Genomic DNA, 19,027 nt, shown 5'->3' with positions numbered 1-19,027 from the left:
AGCTGGACAGACGGTGGCCATTCTCACAGTCCCATGCGCAGATTTAGTTTTTTTGTTTTGTTTTTGTTTTTTGTATGGGGGGATGGAACCCAGGGGCACTTGGCCACTGAGCCGTGTCCCCAGCCCTGTTTTGTACTTGATTTAGAGACAGGGCCTCACTGAGTGGCTTCAGGCCTCACTGAGTTGCTGAGGCTAGATTTGGACTTCTGTCCTCCTGCCTCAGCCTCCCAAACTGCTGGCATTATGCAGGCGTGTACTCAGATTTTGATGAAACTCAATAATTGTTGTGGGGGAAGCGCAGCCCTGATTGGTGACTGTCACTGTCACTGACCTGGGGAAGAGCTGCTCGCTGGGGCTGTGGGTTGGGGCTCTGCAGTCTTTGTTCCCGTCCAGGAAGCAGCTTGCAGAGCATCATAGGATGGAATGACATCCTACCCGAGATCCACTTGGTCATCTCTTTATCTAGTTAACTATTTATGGAGCATTATCTAAGTGTCTGGCCCTGGGGACAGGAGCAAGAAGCCCTTCAGCACTTACCTTCCTGTGGGGGAGAGGGGGATTCACACATAAGGGTCCATGTTAAACCCTCATGAAAGTGCCTTAGAGGAGATCAAGAGCCAGGGGGCAAGGGAAGGGGTTCCCTTAGCTGGGGGTCAGAGCAGCCCCCAAAGCTTGCTTGGTTATTTATTTATTTATTTTGGTTCTGGGGTGGAACTCAGGGATGCTCTGCCTCTGAGCTGTATCCCCAGCTCTTTATATTTTAGAGACAGGGTCTTGCTAAATTGCTGAGGCTGGCCTCACACTTGGGATCCTCCCGCCTCAGCCTCCAGAGTTTCTGGGACTTACAGGCGTGTGCCACCGTGCCCAATCCCCCAGGCTTTTATTGAAGAGCTTCATTTGAGCTACAGCTGGAAGGTGAGAAGGAGCTGACCTCGTAAAACGCTGAGGGTCCAGCTTGCCAGGCGGAAGGAGCTCAGGAGGGGAAAGGAGTCATCTGGAATCCCTTTTATTGTTTCCAACAAGCAAATCCACGTGAAATTGTGATTCTGTAGTTATTAGTAGTGCTGGGTTAATTTCTGCATTCAACAAATCCTGCCCTTACGGTGTTGCCAGCCCTGCTGCTGGGCCCCGGGGGACAGCAACAGTGATGAAGGAAAGTGACATTCTTGTCACACGGGTCCAGAGCTCAGCACCCCATGGAGAAGAGCCAGCGGTCTGCTGTTTGCAAAGGGCTCCCCAGCTTGGATCCCTGGGGAATCCAAATAAGCCCCCGCGGCGTCTGGCATGCCCAGCCTCCCTCCAGCCCCCGGCTGGGCCTGCAGAGGAGGAGGATCTGACTTCCTGCCGCTCCCTCCCCCACCCACCTGGGCACAGAGGGTCTTTCATCCATTGTTACTGCTTCCTGCACATCCATCTCAGCTGCTGGGCTGAACCCGTGGATCCTCAGGGACAGGCGGATGCTCTTACCAGGGCCCTCCAGGGGGAGGGGAGCCCAGTGGCCTGGGGCGTGGGGGCGAGGGGGGGTGCTGGAGCTTTGTGACAAGGAAGAGTTTCCTGCCCTGAAGAGCCTTAGACCCTGAGGGCCCAGAAGATGGGAAGCAGGCCCCTGCCCCCAAACCCCTGCCGGCCACTGGGAGAAGCAATTCATGACCCTTGACCCAGCACAGCCTCCAGTCCTCTGGGACTGGGATTGGGTTGGGGTTCAGCAACATCTTCTTGGCCTTGTTTCTGGAGTCAGGACACCTGGTCATTGGAATCATCTCCACCAGTTATTGGCTGGGTGACTTGGGCAAGTTTCTTGACCTCTCTGGTCCTGACTTGACCGATAGGTCTAATACTCCCTGCCCAGCAGTGTCATTGAGAAATCGAATGAGATCGTGTAGGCTCCAAGCTGCAAAGCACCGTACAATGACAAGTACCACTCCCTCAGGCTCTTCCAAGGGAGGCTTGATTGAGCACCTACCTGTGCCAGCTGCTGTGCCAGATGTGAGGGGTAAGGAGCCATGGGACACAGTTCTTGTCCTTAAGAGACAGACAAGCCAGCAGGCCCATGCCATGGGATCGGTCACAGCTTTCAAACATACCAGCCAAGATGGCAGCTCAGGAGCCAGCCTGCCTAGGTTCAGACCTGGCTCTGTCACTTGCTGGCTGTGTGACCACAGGCAAGTCACTTAATCTCTCTGGGCCTCAGATTCTTAAATCTGTAAAATGGGAACAATAATGACCTCCTAAAGTCATTGTGAGAATTAAACAATTCCTTGTCACATAGCAGGGGCTCAGTAAATGCAGTTCTTATCACGAGTGCCGGTGAAGTCCCCGTGGAGTGCAGGGGTGGCCTGAGGGACTGCAGCGGAGGACGACTAGGAGCTGGATGGCCAAGGGCGAGTGTGACTGGACCAGGAGCAGGAAGGGTGAGCCTGGCTGAGGGGGCAGAGGGGACGGAAAGCCTGGGTGCTCCTGGGAGCTGTGGCCAAGATTTCAGAGGAGGCCCAGGGAGTTGAGGCTGCCGTTGGAACTTGGAGGCAAGTTCAGGCGTGGCTGTGACGTCACGATGCTATAGCCAACGCGGGGAGGGAGGGGGTAAACCGGGGTGGGGGGGGACAGGTCAGGGTTTGACTGTTTCCCAGCCACCCTTGTTGAAGTGTGGAGGGTGGAGGGACAGGAGGAGGCAGGGAGGCCCCTGTGTGGGGGGGGTCCTGGGTGGCACAGGGGAGAAGCCGCCTGCCCCTTTGTGTTTTCAGGGTCTCTGAGGAAGAACACCCAGAAAAGGCACAGCAGTCAGATGCTGGGGGTCCAGACCAGGCAGTGATGGGAGGGGTGGGCAGGGGACGAGCTTGAGAAAGTTGGCTTGGCCTAAGAGGAAGGCCAAGCTGCAGGGCTCTGACTGGATGTGGGTGGGACAAGAGAAGTCAAAGAAGTCCCTAAATGTTTACTAGACACCTGCTGCAGGGCCTCCGGGATCCTAAACAGCACCATGTCTGTGTGCCCATTCATGCAGCTGGTGGTTTCGCCTCATTTACCCCCCAACTCTTTGTTGAGCACCTACTATGTGCAAGGTGTCTTCATAGGTGCTGGGGACAAAGCAGGCTGGTCCCTGGCTTCTTGGGGCTCACAGCTTGGACTGGGTTCATGGTGGGAGAAGCAATGCCTCCTGCAGACGGCTGGGGCCTGCGGAGCTGCGTCGGGCAGGACCTCGGCCGTCTGCAGCTGCTTAAATCTTATCAATCTTATTGCCCCAAACCAGATTCCCACACCTGGCCTTTGAGCCTGCAGGTCCCCCTGGGGAGGTGACTGCAGCAGGTGCTCAGGCCAGAAACCTGTGTGTCCCCCACCCCAACCCCAGTCCAACCTGTCTGCAACTCCTGTGAACGTGGTCTCCAGAACAAATGTTGAAGCTATCCAGCTCTGTGTTTTCCCTTACTCTGTCTAGGTCACCATCACCCCATCACTCCTGCCTGAATACAATGTCCTCTGCCTAATTGGTGGTTTTTTTGTTTGTTTGTTTTTATACTAGGGCTTGAATGTAGGAGCACACCACCACTGAGCCATATCCCCAGCCCATTGTATTTTTAATTTTGAGACAGGGTCTGGCTAAGTGGCTAAGGCTGGCCTCTGATTTGAGATCCTCCTACTTCAGCCTCCCTGAGTTGCTGGGATCACAGGTGTGCACCACCACCCCTGAACTGACAGGCCTTCTAGACCAGTTAATCCTTATGCCACCCGCCTGGCCAGAGCAGGCCTTTTGAGAGACAACCCCATGCCCCATCCCCCCCCACCCCCATTTCCCTGCTGAAAGTTTGGCTTCAGTGGCTTCCTATGGATCTGGAATCAGCCAGAAGCCTGAGCAGTTCCCGGAGCTCGCAGGTCCCACGCTGCCCCCTTCTGACCTCTCTGGGCAGGTCCACACCCTCTTCCCCGTGGGCCTGGGTTCCCTGAGCCACGCCCCTGAAGGTGCCCCCTCCCTCCCTTCTCCAAGGGTCTCCCTTCTCTATCTACTCCTTCCAGGGCCTCCCTGCCCACCCTGGCCCAAGGGGTCTCCGTGGTCTTATCTCTTGCTGTTTCCCTCGGTGCCTGTGTCACACTCGGGGTTCTACCTGCTGAACCTGTTAGGTCTTGGACCTGGTTGTCCCAGAAGCAGCATCCAAGTCTGGCCTGTTCCCCGGGGCTACTGTCCCCTAGCCCAGTGCCTGCCCCGAGCCCCCTCCTGCCCCTCTGTGCACAGGGGCTGCCCACTGAGTTTCCTGGGCCCAGCCAGGGCCCCCCACCTGTCGCCCGCCCGCAGTGGCCCAGCTGTCTTTTTGTTCACATGGATCCACTCTCTCCTCTCCCCTCAGCGGAATAACCTGCAGGCCACCCTGTCATCTGCGGATCTCTAATAGTGCGTTATTTTTAGAACAGGTGAAAGCAACGCTAAGCCACCTCTGAGAGGCTCCTCTACCCCCACCGGCCTCACTACACCAATCTGGTTTCCTGTGCTGCTTGTGGAGGCTGCCACACTAGCCAGCTTTGTTATTCTGGGGGAGTGGAGAAGGACCTCAAAAGAAAACCAAGCCCCCTTTGGTCCAGCTGGCGCCAGCCCCTGACAGGCAGAAGGAAGCCCAGGATGAAGTCTTATGCATCTCACTTGCTGTGTGACCTTGGGCTCCTCACTTTCCCTCTCTGAGCTTCAGTTACCTATCTGTAAAAGGAGGGGGTTGGACTGTTAATGAGTAAAGGCCTCTGTCAGGTAAGATTTGCATGGAACCATGACCAGTGGGTCTTTTCCATCCCTGGGCATCAATTAGATGACAGCCACAGTTCCTTCTATGAATGAAATGTAGGGGTGCCTCTTATAGTGTGCATACAAATACTTGCAAATTGATGCAAAATAAAGGATTCCAGTAGCTTTTGTTTGCAGGACCATCAGGGTCTGGCCAGACCTGGGATAGACAGAGGAATTTTGCTCCTGCCTTCATACCTGTTTGGATATCTTTCCCTACATTTCCACTCTAAAAGAGGAAACAAGCCCAGAGAGGAAAAGTGACTTGCCCAAGGTCACACAGCAAGACTGACAAAGACAGTTAGCAGCTGTCTCTCCATTCTGGCGTTTTTCTCATCTGCTGTCCCTGACATTTAGTCACAGGCCTGGGGCTAGTACCTGGCTCTCAGGTAAGGGGAGCAAATTCTCTAGCACACAGTGCAGTGGAACGAGCTTCGTGAAGAAGTGCATCCAAAGCCAGGCCCTGTGAGGTACGCCTGTCATCCCAGAAACTCAGGAGGCTGAGGCAGGAGGATCACAAGTTTGAGGCCAGCCTCACAATTTAATGAGGTCCTGACTCAAAATAAAAAAAATAAAAAGGTCTGGGGATGTGGCTCAGTGGTAAAGTGCCCCTGGGTTCAATCCCCAGTACCAAAGAGGGGGACAAAAATTTAGCCCAAATCCTAGGGCTGTAGAGGAGGGAGAGGCGCTCTGTCGTGTGATCAGGATAAAGGCGTCTTACAATGAGGTGATGAAGAGTGGGCGGGCGGGGAGGGGGCTCTCTGGAGAGGGATTAGCATGGCAAAGGTGTGGATGCAGAGGAAAGCACTTGAGGTCACTTAGAAGGAGCTTCGCGGGGAGCCTCCCCACCCTTCAGTCTCTTTTAAATGCAAGTTGTGTAACCTCCAGGGCTTGTGAGACAGCAGGCCTGGGTAGACTCCTGGGGACCAACTCCTACAAACCCTGAAATGGGGAGTTTAGGACAATAGGGAGCATGGAGAGTTTGGGGCCCAGAAGGAGGTGATCAGACTCATGTTAGAACACACTGATTTCCTGCGGGTGGCGAGGAAGTCAGTTTGAAGAGCAGAGCAACAGCTTCGTGGTAAAGGTGCAGAGCCAGGTCTAGGTGTGAGCATGCAGCGTGGGGATTTGTCCGAGAGGAACAGTCTGAGCCTCGTGGAATGGGGAAGCAAGGGAGAGGACTGAGGACTGTGGGTTCTGCTCAATCCAGTGAGGAAGGGAACAGAGGCCTCGCCCATCCTTCTCAGGACTGGCTCATTCCCCAAGCTGGTGCCCACAGAGGAGAGAAGGCTAAGGTCAGTGAACAGCTGCCTGTCAGGAATCCAGGACAAAGGGCAGTGCACTTTGTTCTCCAGGGACTTTTATTTTATTCTTCTGACTTGTTAAAGAAAGATCTAAGGGCCTTAAGGGACCACAAGTCAAGTATCTCTCAAACATTTATATAGTACCCATTAAAGCAAAGTACTTTAATATTTGTGTAGCAGACAGATATATTAGGCCCATGCTTTCTTTTTCTTTCTTTTTTGAGCTGGGGATTGAACTCAGCACATGCCTACCCCTGAGCCAGCCCCAAGGCCATATTTTCTGAATCTCAGACTTGGACATATGACCTGCATAGTTTTGGGGTTTTTTTCTTTTTTTCCCCAGATTCATCTGTTATGGATTGAGGTGTGTCTTCCAGAACCATATGATATGTTGAAGTCCTCACACTGAGTACCACAGAACGTGACGATTTGGACACGCGGTTGCTGCGGATGTCACCAGTTCAGATGAGGACAGACTAATGGGGGGGGCAGAGGGGGCCTGGATCCAATATGGCTGCATACCCATGAAGGCCCGGGCTGAAGGCCACCAGCAGCAGCTGGGGAGGGGCGAGGAAGGACTGGACTTGGCTGTCAGGGGGACACGGCTCCAGGTACCCTGGTCAGTCTGCTGGCCTTCGGAGCTGGAGACAAACAGCCCGCTGGGCTACGGCACTCAGTTTGTGATACTTTGTCACAGAAGTTCTAAGAAACAAAGAGAACATTGGAATTAAATCACACTGGATTTTTGCTTGTTTAGACCCTGTGCTCCCCTCTGAAGGAGGGCATTTTTCTAGAATGGACACAGAGCACTCCCCAGGGCAGTGCTTCAGGGACTCTGCTGGCCCCGGCTGCTCCTGGCCTGGCCCCCAGCTCCGCAGGCCTCCCCTGGCCCAGCCTCCTGCTGCCCCCCCACCCCCACCCCAGCACCTGTTCCCACTTCCCCTTCCTCAGTGGAGCAGGTCGGAGCAGGTGGCCGGGTTTCAAATCCTGCCTCTGCTGCTTCCTGGCATCTGGAAACATCACTCGGGCAAGTTCTGATCTCTCGAGGCCTCAGTGTCCCCACCTGGGAAACGGGCCCCCATGGGGGGCCTTTCGAGGGCTGAGTCCTTCCCTCTGGGTGGCAGTGAGCACTGGAGGGCTGTCACGGTTCCCTCCCTCCTGCTCGGCTTCCAGGCGCCTCCCTGGTGGCCGCCCCCGACCCCACTGGATGGTGTCACCCAGGAGCATCGCACCTGCCTCCTCCTGTCTCCACCTGTGCACCTCCCCTGGTGGAGAAGGGGGGACTGCAGCCCCATGTCTGAGCACACAGTAGGTGCTTCGGAAATATTTATTTACGAAGTGGAGCAGAATATTGGCAGTGACCCCAGAGGCTCTGGGACGGCTGTCGCAGGACGGCCTGCCCCTCCTCTGGAACTGAAAGTGGGAGAAAGTGAGCCCCAGGACAGGGCGCGGCGGGGCGGGGCACGACCCCAGGCCTGCTCCAGCTCGGGGACCTGGCCCCCAGCTCCGCACATCCTGCCTCCTGTGTGACCCCACATGCTGTCACCCACGCACACCCCCCAGTCCCCAGGCAGCAGCTTCCTCTGACACACACTTTCCACCGCTGGGTGTGCTGGGTGCGGGCAGAGCAGGTTGCAGATGACAACAATCTCCAAGGTCCCTTCCCTGGTCCTCCCCACCACACCCCCTCCCCGTCCTGCTTGGCTCCTGTCCCTGCTGACCTTACCCGTCTGTAGCCCCGGACTTCAATGGCACAGGATCCACTGGAGGCCGAGATGGCTACATGAGGTGTCAGAAATGTCTTGGATCAGGGACAGGATGTAGAGTCAGGACCGTGGTCACCATGTGACTCTGGGCAAGCCCTTTCCTCCCTGTTTCTTTTGCTGTGAAAAGGGGTGCAGTTCCAGTCCCCTGGGGTTGCTGTAGGGGTGACACGAACAGTCCAGGGAGTGCCACCATCCCTGCTCATCTGATCATGTGTGGGGACAGCACAGGGGCCCCGCAGATGTCGGGAAGGTCCCCTGCTCTGGGCCCAGCACTGAGTCAGGTGCTGGGGGTTTCGAGAGCGATCTGACACCAGCTGAGCTGATGTGGGGGAGAGAAGGGTAGAGTCAAGGGACAAGGTCACCAGACTCACTTCTGACCCCCTTAACTCTCCATGGGACTTTCTGGAGCCTACAATAAAGGTACCAACCCTGATGCCTTCCAGGTGACACTGGACACGCTGTGCCGAGCTGAGAGGGCCGGGCTGCTGCAGACTCCCAGGTGGACACCGTGAGAACCCTGGAAGTCTTGGCTGGAGGCCAGCCCTCCTCCTTGGTGGCCTCCCATCCCCTTCCTCTGCAGGCTCTGTGGTGTCCCTGCCCACCCGACTCACTGCCTGGCTCCTCAGCCGGTCTTCCTTCCTCTGGCTTTAGGAGGCATCATGGGTGTCCCTTGCTCTGGGGACCCTCTGTTCCCACATTGCCTCCTTTGCTCAGACGAAGGGCCTGTCATCTCGCCAGGTCTGAAGGCAAGATGTGGCGCTGCTCGGGGCTGCAGGTCCCCCATCCCACACAGGCCACGTGCAGAGTGGGTGGGGTCTTGGGGGGGGCGACAGGAGCAGGGGCAGGAAGGGTGGGGTGGGCTCTCGGGGTGTGGATGGAGGATCTTAGGGGACAGATGCCGAGTGAAGACTGGGAAGGGGCCGGTGGGTAAGCAGCCACTGGTCACTGTTTTTAGCACCAGACATCCACCCTGGAGTCACAGACTCAGCCTGGCTTCCAGAATTCCAGGGCTCCGGTTTCCCTCCAGAGCCTGGACCAGGCCTGGGAGCTCCCAGGACTCTCTCCATGTTAGGCCTGGGGCCTGCCCATCAGAACACCTTAACGTCATGGTCCCATTTTAGCTCCCCCAGCGCCTGGTTTGAGAACACCCGGCCGAGTTCCTGCACACTCTCCGCCCCCCACTAGGCTCCAGGAGCAAGCGGTTCTGGGTGTTTGGGCTGGGAAGGAACCGCTGCCTGTGACCCTGGCAAAGCTGATCTGCCGGCTACTTTTTTGATACTGGGGTTTGAACCCAGGGGCACTCTACCACAGAGCACAGCCCCAGCCCATTTTATTTTGAAACAGGGTCTTGCTAAATTGCTGAGGCTGGCCTTGAACTTGGGATCCTCCTGCCTCAGCCTCCTGAGTCACTGGGATGACAAGCGTGTGCCACGGCTCCAGGCTCCTGCCGGCTACATTGATGGGCCTGATGGAGCTGCTTTACCTCCCCCCCATCCGGGGCAGCCTGAGCCTCTCCCCAGTAGCACCCTCGCCCTTCCAGAGAGCATCCTTCGGCTCGCCAGCAATCTCCCGCTCTCTCCTGCCACCCTGCTCCAGGGCATCTCGGGGATTCCAGAAGAACAGGATCAGAACCCATTTTGAAGGGTGACTGCCTTCCCCCTTTCTCCGCCTCACAGAGGCAGTGACAGGAGGAGCATTCCAGGATGGAGTCCGAGGACCTCGGGTCCATGTTGGCTTTTCCGCCTGCCAACTGCTGCCCCCTGGGGATGAGAAGCCAGTCCAGAGGACAGACTTTGGAGACAGAGATGTGGGTTTCAACCCAGGGAGTTTCAATGACCTTAGGTGAGTGACTTAACGCCTTGGAGTCCCTTCTCCCCATCTGTCAAATGGAAGAACAGCACCATTTACCTCCCAGAGCCGTCATGAGGATCGGATCAAATGCCACCCGGCTGCCTGTCTCTCGTGGCTGCTGGGCCCTAGAAATGTGGTCAGTCTGAGTGGCAATGTGCCGAGTGTCAAACACACACAGGAGCTTGAAGACTTGGGGAGGGGGAATGTAAAAACCTCAAGATTTTGTGTCTGGATCATAATTGACAAGATTACATAATGATAACATTTTGAAACATTGGGCTAAATAAAATACATTATGAAAAGAGAAAAAAGACTGGGCACAGTGGCTCACGGCTCCGGAGGCTGAGGCAGGAGGATCTCAAGTTCAAGCCAGCCTCAGCAACTTAGCAAGACCCTAGGTAACTCAGTGAGACCCTGTCTCTAATAAAATATTTAAAAAAGGGCTGGGGATGTTGCTCAGTGGTTGAGCACCCCTGAGTTTAACCCCTAATACAGAGAGAGAGAGAGAGAGAGAGAGCGCGAGAGCGAGCGCACCCACGCACAGATATTGCTCAAAAGGCTCTGCAGCCTTCCCAGCCTCTCCCAGGTTGGTGGCTTTTGTTCCACTTTGCCACAGGGCTTGTATGTGTCTCCATTAAGGCTCTGAGCTATTCATATTGTAGTTGGCTGTGCAGGTGTGCCACCAGCCCAGGAGCTCAGTAAGACACTGTCCCTTGGTCATCTGTACCCCTGGCTCCCTGCATGGAGCCTGGCACATGGCAAACACTTAGCAGAAGTGGATACAGTGGTAAATAGATACTCGTGAAAGCTGTATGGGTTTTTATTATCTGACCATCCCTGAAGTCCTAGATGAACACAACACATGTCACATCAAAGCCACACCAGGGCCCAGAGGCAGGAAAGAGATGCACACCCAAACTGGCTTAATTTTTTTTTTTTTTTTTGTACTGGGGATGGAACCCAGGGGTGCTTAACCACAGAGCCACATCCCCAGCCCTTTTAAATTTTTTTTTATTTTGAAACAGGTCTCACTAAGCTGCTTAGGGCCTTGCTAAGTAGCTGAGGCTGGCTTTGAACTTGAGATCCTCCTGCCTCAGCCTCCCCAGTTGCTGGGATTACAGCTGTGAGCCATCGCGCCTGTCCCAAACTGACTAATTTGAAAAGAATTGAATCAAGGACAATCAGCCAAGGCCTGGGCAGGGTTTCAGGATAGCAGGAAGGATGGCGCACTGTCTCAGGGCTGGTACCATGGAGCACGGAAGCTGTTACCATGTTGGCCTGGGGGTGGGAGGGAGAAGTTACCTGGACCTGGGCCAGAGATGCAGGCACAGGGCCACCCACAGGAGCTGTAGGGGGTGGGACACAGCACTGTGGGGCAATCGTGCAGGAAGAAACCAGGGGAATAAAGACCAGTGCCACTTGCCACCTGTCCTCTTCCCAGCCTCCCCATTCAACCAGAATGCAGAGGATAAAGGGTATTGATGTCACCTGCAGAGGTCACCCATCAGGGCACAGAACAGGTTAACCAGGGCAGAGAGAAGTTCTGGAGGGGAAAACAGAGAGGTGCTGCATAAGAGAGAGCACAGGACCCCAGCGTGTCTGAGGATCTCCGCAAATTGTTCTCAAGCACAGTAAACGGTCTCACCAACCAGTTATTACTCCTGAAGCACTACTGTGTCTCAAGTGGTGGAAACCGAGGCTCAGAGAGTCCAAGTGACCTGCCCAACATCACACAACAGGAAGTGGCAGTGCCGGGTCTGGAGCACAGGTGGGCCCCAGCGCCCAGGTCCTCACGGTCTCTTAGCAACACTGTATGGTAAGGTATTGTTTCTACTGTGGAAAACTCTGCAAGGCCAATGTCCCCCACCTGAGTTTCAGAGAGGTCAACGGATTTCTCCAGAGCCACACAGCTTATGGGGGTGAAGTGGAGGCAGAGAAGCAGGGTCGGAGAGTTTGCCATTAGTCAGAGCAGGTGACTGGCAGATTGCACGGTGGCAGACTCAGGGATTTTTTTTTTAGCCCCAACGGGTGGAGCCACCTCTCACCAGGTGCCTCCCGGAATCACTCCCCAGCTGCAACCACAGGATTTAGATGTGCAGAGCTGGGCAGGCCCTCAGCATCCTCTTGGCTGGGCTCTCGCCTGTGACTTTAAAATTAACACTAATTATAGCCCAGCAGCCCTGGCTTCCCGGTCCCTGGCGTGGTCACTCTTTGTCTTGCTCTGAGCGCGAAGCTCCCTGAGGATTGTCAGTTCTGGGGGCAGGTATCTGGGCTGCTTGTCTCATAGATGAGAACCCAGGCAAGTGACTTGTCCAGGGTCACAAAGCAAAGCAGAGCCTCAGAGATACCCCCACCCATGCCAGGGCAGCTCTGAGCACACGGTGGAGCCAGGCAGGTGGGGTGCAGCCAGATCTGCACCCACCAGCTCTGCCGGCCTTGGACAGGTCATTTGTCTGTGTCTTGCTTCCTCTGCTATAGAATCGGGACGGCTGTCACCTCTGCTCCCTCTGATTGAGGTCTAGGTGAAATGCACTGAAGCAGCCACAGTGACTCTGCCTCTCTGAGTCCAAAAGCTTTCCAACACATCCAGGGAGGCTCTTGGATTCTGTCCCTGGGTGACCCTGGCTTCCACAGGGATCCAAAAGAGCAGCTGTCACAGCCGCTGTGCTCTGGGCTTTCTATGCCATGCTGGCCTCAGTAACCCTCACCTCACCCATCCCCATCTTGCAGACAAAGCAATGGAGGCCCAGAGAGAAGGAGTAACCCGCTCAGGCCTCCAGACCTCAGACAGTGCACAGCCAAGAAGGCTGCGCCCAAGCCGAGCTGGCAGCCCCCTCTCCCAAATGCAGGAAACGGGGCGGGATGATCATGGGTATTGTTGTTTGAAACAATGCTCAAGACAATACCATGCAGCAGCAAGAAGCCTGCCACATCTCCAGGGCTCAGTAATCATCCATCTCCTGTGGGGAGGGCCCTGGGGCTTTAAGAAGGGCCTCCTCCGGCAGGATGAGCAAACACGCAGTGAAAACCAGCAGCTGGGCCCCAGGTGCTGGGAGAGAGTGGGGCAGGAAGCGGGCAGGCCAGCTCTTTCTTTCCTCTTCTTTCTTATTTGTTTGAGAAGCAACTTTACTTTCTAAATCGGTCATTGTCACCCGTTGGCCCCCGCCCCACCTGGGCCAGGGCTTCTGGTAACCAGGGCTCAAGAGGAAGCTCAAGGGCACTGGAGGGATGAGGTCCTAGATGTGCCAGGGCCCCAGCCCAGCTGAACTTGGGGGCTTCTTCCCCCAGGGGACTCATGGTCCACCTTTGGTGAGCAGGGACTTGCAGTCAGTACCTGGCTGTGGTGTGACCTGAGTCCCCAGGGTCGGCTGCCAGGGGGTGGGTCAGGGGCCTCATAAACCGAGAGGAAGTCCTGTCGCCTCGAGCAAGTCACTTCACCTATGTGAGCCTCTGTTTTCTCACCTGTAAAATGGGAGGAGTTGTGGAAATTAAACATAATGATCATGATGAATGTAAAAGATTTAGCAGACTTACTAGCACTTAAACATATTTACTAGCTGGGAATTTATTTAAAAAGCCAGTAGTCACTGGGCATTTATTTTGTACTAGGTCCTTTTCTGGGGGGTACTGGAGATTGAACCCAGGGGCATTTTGCCACAGAGCCAAATCCTCAGCTCCTTTTATGTTTTATTTTGGGTTAAGATCTTGCTAAATTGCTGAAGGTCTTTCTGAGTTGCTGAAACTCTCCTTGAACTTGAGATCTTCCTGCCTCAGCCTTCCCAGTCACTGGAATTACAGTCCTGCGTGCTGCATCCAGCATGCCAGGTACTGCTAAAGCACTGTACATATATGAATTGAATCAGAGCAATTAACATCCCCCACTTAGATAAGAAAAATGGAGGGGGCATAGGTTGGGGGGTCTAGTGAGTGGCCTCCACAGCGGCAGACCCAGGTTTTGCAGGGTGTCAGTACAGCTTGAATAATATTGGGGGGTTCTTTAAAAAGAATTCATGTTTATGAATACAAAATGGGATACCAGGCCATGCAAATGAGGCCCCCAAGTCTTAAAATTCACAGGCTTCACCTCAAATCTCTCTCTAAGCTCTAGTCCACCTTGCTGGCCAGTGGCAGAGGCCTGGGGCAGCCCCAGGATCCATAAGCATTCAAAGCAGTACTCAGGGACACACAAGGCAGTCAGTGCAAAATGTCACACTAAGCTGGGTGTGGTGGCTTACACCTGTAATCTTAGCAACTCGAGAGGCTGAGACAGGAGGATCACAAGTTTGAGGCCAGCCTCAGCAACTTAGACCCTGCCAAAAAAAAAAAAAAAAAGGCATAGCTGGGGATGCAAGCTCAGTGATAAAGCACTCCTTGAAAGTCAACCCTGGTGCTAACAACAAAAAAACCACACTGAGGACACAGAGCTAGAATTGAACCCAGGAGCCTGACCACGGGGGCCATGTGTTTAGCTGCTAAAGTAACTGTCATCTCTGAGTGGGGCCCAGCACACTGCTGTCACCCCTCACCTAGGTCCTNCCTCATCTTGAGTCCCAAGGAATGGAGTCTGCTATCTATGGACTGAGACCTCTAAAACCATGAGCCCCCAAATATACTTTTTAGTCATAGCAGCAAGAAAAAGCTGACTCAAACAGGCCACTTGGCAGGGTGTGCTGGCAAGTGCTTGTAATCCTAGCAACTCGAGAGGCTGAGACAGGAGGAATCACAAGTTTGAGGCCAGCCTCAGCAACTTAGAACCCTGCCAGGAAAAAAAAAAAAAAAAAAAAAAAAAAGCTAGCTGGGGATGCAGCTCAGTGATAAAAGCACTCCTAGAGTCAACCCTGGTGCTAACAACAAAAAAACCACACTGAGGACACAGAGCTAGAATTGAACCCAGGAGCCTGACCACGGGGGCCATGTGTTTAGCTGCTAAAGTAACTGTCATCTCTGAGTGGGGCCCAGCACACTGCTGTCACCCCTCACCTAGGTCCTCTCACCTCTTCCCTGATAGCTTCTTGGAGCAGGGACAAGATACTGCCACCACCCGGACTTTGGAGTCACCAGGCCTATGTATTAATCCAACCTCTGCTGCTTCCCAGCCATGAGCCCCTGGGGTGGTCTTTTTGCATCCCTGAATTTCAGCTTTCCCCTCCATAAAATAGGGACTACGGGACTCATAAGGTGGTGACAAAGTCTAAAGACATCAATTATTATTTTAAGTGTTTCTAAACATGCTATCAACTAACCATGTGTCCAGTGAGGGTCTCTGTCTGCCACTGGCCCTCCGGCTGCCCTGGATACGCACACTTCCTAGGGTGGTTTGGAGGACCTGTGGTTAAGGACGGTGGAGCGCAGGGCCCATGACAAGTGCTCAGGGCCAGTAGAGGCTGCTGCCCTGGTGGCAGGGGGCAGGTTGTTTGTGAGGGGTGAGTGGGTCAGAGTCTCTTGAATGGGACCAGGTGTCAGATGGCCTTACTCTAGGTGGATTTCCACCACCAGCTTGTTTGTGACCTGGGACAAGCCGCTCCCCCCATTCTGGACTCTGTATTTACAAGTTGCATGAATGGCTTTCCAAGGGATGACATTGTCTCTAAGGGCCTTAAGAGATGGAATTTCTGGATAAGGAGCACAGGAGAGTCTCTGGGACCCTCCAAGGGTGGCTCCCATGAACCTGCTTCCTTTCTTGGGTCCTTTTCATGGACCCAACTCTTGAGCCAGACAGGAGAGTTGGCACTGAACTTTAAACTTTTTCTCCCCCAGTAAAGGGTACTGAGTTATGTCCCAGACATTTTTTTTTTTAAGACAGGGTCTCATTAAATTGCCAAGGGGCCTCAAACTCGAGATCCGACTGCCTCTATCTTCCAAATAGCAGGGATTTACAGGTGTGCCAACGTGAGCGACTAAGTGGACTCATACCTCACCTGCACGGCAGAATCAGTGCTATGGCTCAGCTCGAGAGTTCTGCAGATGACCCTGATCTAATCTGTTTCCTCACCTGTAAAATGGGCATGAAGATAATAGAAGTCCTTTTACCCATTTCACAGATGAGGAAACTGAGGTTCCAGGAGGCACAGGGCTTGCTGAAGGTCATGGCTCTCACCTGGCCCTGGTCCTCCCTGGCCCCACTCTCCCCCAGCTGTGGCCTTTCCCTGTGGGACCCTGTTCACTTCTCCCCATCCCAGAGGACCTGCTCTGACTCCCCTTCCTTCTACCTGGTGTCCTGTTTCTCTTCTGCATCTGGTGAATTCTCCGAGTGGACTGGACCCCTGGGCCAGCACTGGTGACCCCAAGCAAGCTGTCCACCCACTCTGGGCTCCATGCGCTCATCTAAAGGAGACAACAATCCCTGCCTCATGTACAAGTACTCAGTACACCCAGTGCCCGACCCATCGCCAGCATGCACAAAATTCCAGCCTCCTTCCCACCCACCTCACGTGGTGCCTCCTTGGCAGGCTGCCCTGATGCCTCCGGGTGGCCAAGTTTCTCTGGCCCGGTCCCTACAGCATTCATCACCCTATATCATTCCCACTGCCATCAGGTCTGTACCGAACACAACTTAGTCTCCTGTGTCTTCTTAACCTGCAGAGTCTGGCACAGGCTGAAGACTGTTGAATGAATGAATGATCCCTCCAAGGTGCTCAGTTGGTGAGTTATCCTTTCTGTCTGTCAGGACAGTGGGTTTCTGGGTGCTGCAATGATCATCACTACTACTATTTCTTCTGCCCAACATTATACATGGCTCCCACTTATTGAGCGCCTACTGTGTGCCAGGCACTATAGTAAGTATTCCTCCGTGTCATCTCAATCTCCACCCTCAGTCACCCCATGGGGTGGGTGTTCTGTTATCATCTGTACTTTCCAGATGAGCACACAGACTCTGCTGGGGGGAGGTGGTAGAATCTGCATTAGTGGAACTGTGCTTCACAGCCTTCCCACCCACTGGGAAGGGCAAGTGGGCCAATCACAGTGCTCCATTTCCCTTCCTACGGTGATTGATTTGGGCCTGCGCATGTGATACAGGTGATGCCCATCAGAGCCTCCCTGGGACTTTTGAAGAAGTTAATGGGAAGATTGACTGTCCTTCTGAAGTGTCACCTGGCAGACTGTGAACACTGAGTATGATTCCTGGGACTGGAGAGGGACCATGGGAGACAAGGCCCATTCTTATCTTTTGGCAGTGCCAGGGATACTGAGCAGGCTAGAGAAGCATCCTACTGCTGAGCTACACCCCCAGCCCCAAGGCCTAGTCTCAAAGCTACACAAACAGAACTGATGGGGGTGGGGAAAAATAACCCAATGACATTATTAGAAACCCTGGATCCAGCCATGCCTGAAATTGCAAGATAAAGGAGCCACTGATTTTTAAAAATATACTTTTAATCTTAGATGGACACAATACCTTTATTTTATTTATTTATTTCTATGCAGTGCCGAGGATCGAACCCAGTACCTCACATGTGGTAGGCAAGTCTCTACCACTGAGCTACATACAACCCAGCCCTAAATTCCTTTTATCTCTTTTTCCTTTTTCATTTTCTTTTCCTTACCCTGGTTTGAATTGGGTTTCTATCACTCACAAAATTGCCGATTAATATTCTCTTCCTGATCTCGAGCCTCTTCCTGGATAATTCAGGTCTTATCTACTCCCACATGGGGGTGTCTGATGCAGTCAGTTCTTAAGGAAATGGATGTCTGACAGGCACCTCAAAGGTGACCTCTCTCTGCTCCCTTCCTGGGTTTCCCATTCCAGGTAAATGCTGTCACCACTCAGGCCCCAGAGACAGACGACTCCGACACTTTTAGCTTCTCTCCCCCTAACTGTTCTCGTCAGCACGACTGTTCTGTTTCAGAAGGTTCTCGCCCATCTGTCTCCTTTTCCCTCTCCACTGTCATTCCCTTAATTCAGGTCACCTTCAACTCACTGCAAGAATGTTGTCTCTCCCTTCCCTCCTCCTTCCCTGTATCGCTCCTCCATGCCTATCACTGCACTGATCTTTCTAGAAACCGCACCTGACCGTGGCACTGCTCTGCTGTGGCTCCCCATCAACCTCAGTACGGTCTGAGCTCCCCAGGGTGGCTCTGGGGCCCTTCCCAATGGGCTTCATCTTGTTCTTCTCACCACCTTGTGTTTGTTGTGCTGCACGCGCTTGCCCTGAGCATCCTGCACACCCTGGAATTTGTTCCTGCTGGGCTTCTGCCTCACCCCAATTCCCACCAGAACCCCCATTATTCTTCAAAAAGCCCCCAAAGCTGATTCCTCCGGGCCGCTCTCCTCCTGAGGACCCTGGCCTTGCCCTACCTTGGACAGTCCTTATCTCTCTCCAAGGCTCCGGGCCTGTGATTCTGTAGTTAGCTGGACCATGATCTCAAGGGTGGGACCTGCCTGATCTTCCCCACCCTGGGCTACCACTGCACGGGGGTGCAGGGTGTGTTCCATGAGCCAAGGTGAATGCCGGGGACCAGGGATCCTGGGGAGCTCACCCACTAAGATTTGGTTCTTGACTAGTTCTTGACCCTTTAGGGCAAAGAAGCCCCTGGAGGAAATGATTCCTTGTTTACATATGGACAGCACTTTACAGTTTACAAAATGTTTGGGGGGTGGTGCATTTTGTCATTTGGTTTTTACATTTTGGCCGCACTGTGGGAAGGTTTTAGCACTCCTGGTTTGCAGATGAAAAATGTGGTTAGAGCTGGGTTCTGATCCAAACTTCCTATATGTCTCATGAGGGCGGAGAATCGAGGAAAAGCAGAATTCCTGAGTTAGAAGAGCCAAGGCCCGTCTGGATTGGGCTATGGCAACAGTAATAACCAGACAACAGGGGCTGGGGCTGGGGCTGGGGCTCAGAGATAGAGCACTCGCCTACCATGCAGGAGGCACTGGGTTCGACCCTCAGCACCACATAAAAAAATGAAATAAAGATATTGCATCCACCTATAACTAAAATATATCCAAAAAAAAAAAAAGACAACAGCGTGTGCGCTGCCCTTCCCTGCAGTGTCCCACGATTCACTGGCATCATCAGCTAAGGAAGAAGGGCTACTCTTTCCCATTTTACAAATAAGGAAACCGAGGCAGGGGACCATTAAAGAGACCGGGCCCCTCTGGGCCAGGTTCCTCCTTGGTTACCGAGACAGTACTTTATAGTGCCTAGGTCCCCACCCCCATCTGGCCAGCTCAGAAGTCAGGGGCAGAGGTGGGAGGTGACACCCGGCCTTCTGATCCCGGGGAGGGACCAGAGTCTGGGAGGCAGCTTAGGATGTGGGGGCGTGGGGGTGGCAGGGCCGCGAGTGGGCGTCCGCCCACGTCCTCGGCTCGCCCTCCGCAGCGACAGCGGCAGCTAAGCGAGCTC

General features: G+C 54.0%; 2 long non-coding RNA genes across 2 annotated transcripts; both read left to right on the top strand.

Annotated features, from left to right (window-relative positions):
* Positions 1-797: 797 nt before the first annotated feature.
* LOC125620478 lies at positions 798-8,627 on the top strand. The gene is made up of 3 exons (XR_007352178.1): positions 798-2,411; positions 6,407-7,851; positions 8,273-8,627. It is a non-coding gene; the product is annotated as an uncharacterized LOC125620478 (long non-coding RNA).
* Positions 8,628-8,700: 73 nt separating this feature from the next.
* Positions 8,701-17,024, top strand: LOC125620479. The gene is made up of 3 exons (XR_007352179.1): positions 8,701-9,671; positions 16,263-16,322; positions 16,698-17,024. It is a non-coding gene; the product is annotated as an uncharacterized LOC125620479 (long non-coding RNA).
* Positions 17,025-19,027: the final 2,003 nt, after the last annotated feature.

This window comes from Marmota marmota, unplaced genomic scaffold, assembly GCF_001458135.2.
Source record: "Marmota marmota marmota unplaced genomic scaffold, marMar, whole genome shotgun sequence".
Taxonomy (NCBI): Eukaryota; Metazoa; Chordata; class Mammalia; order Rodentia; family Sciuridae; genus Marmota; species Marmota marmota.
This window is presented reverse-complemented; position numbering and strand designations above follow the sequence as displayed.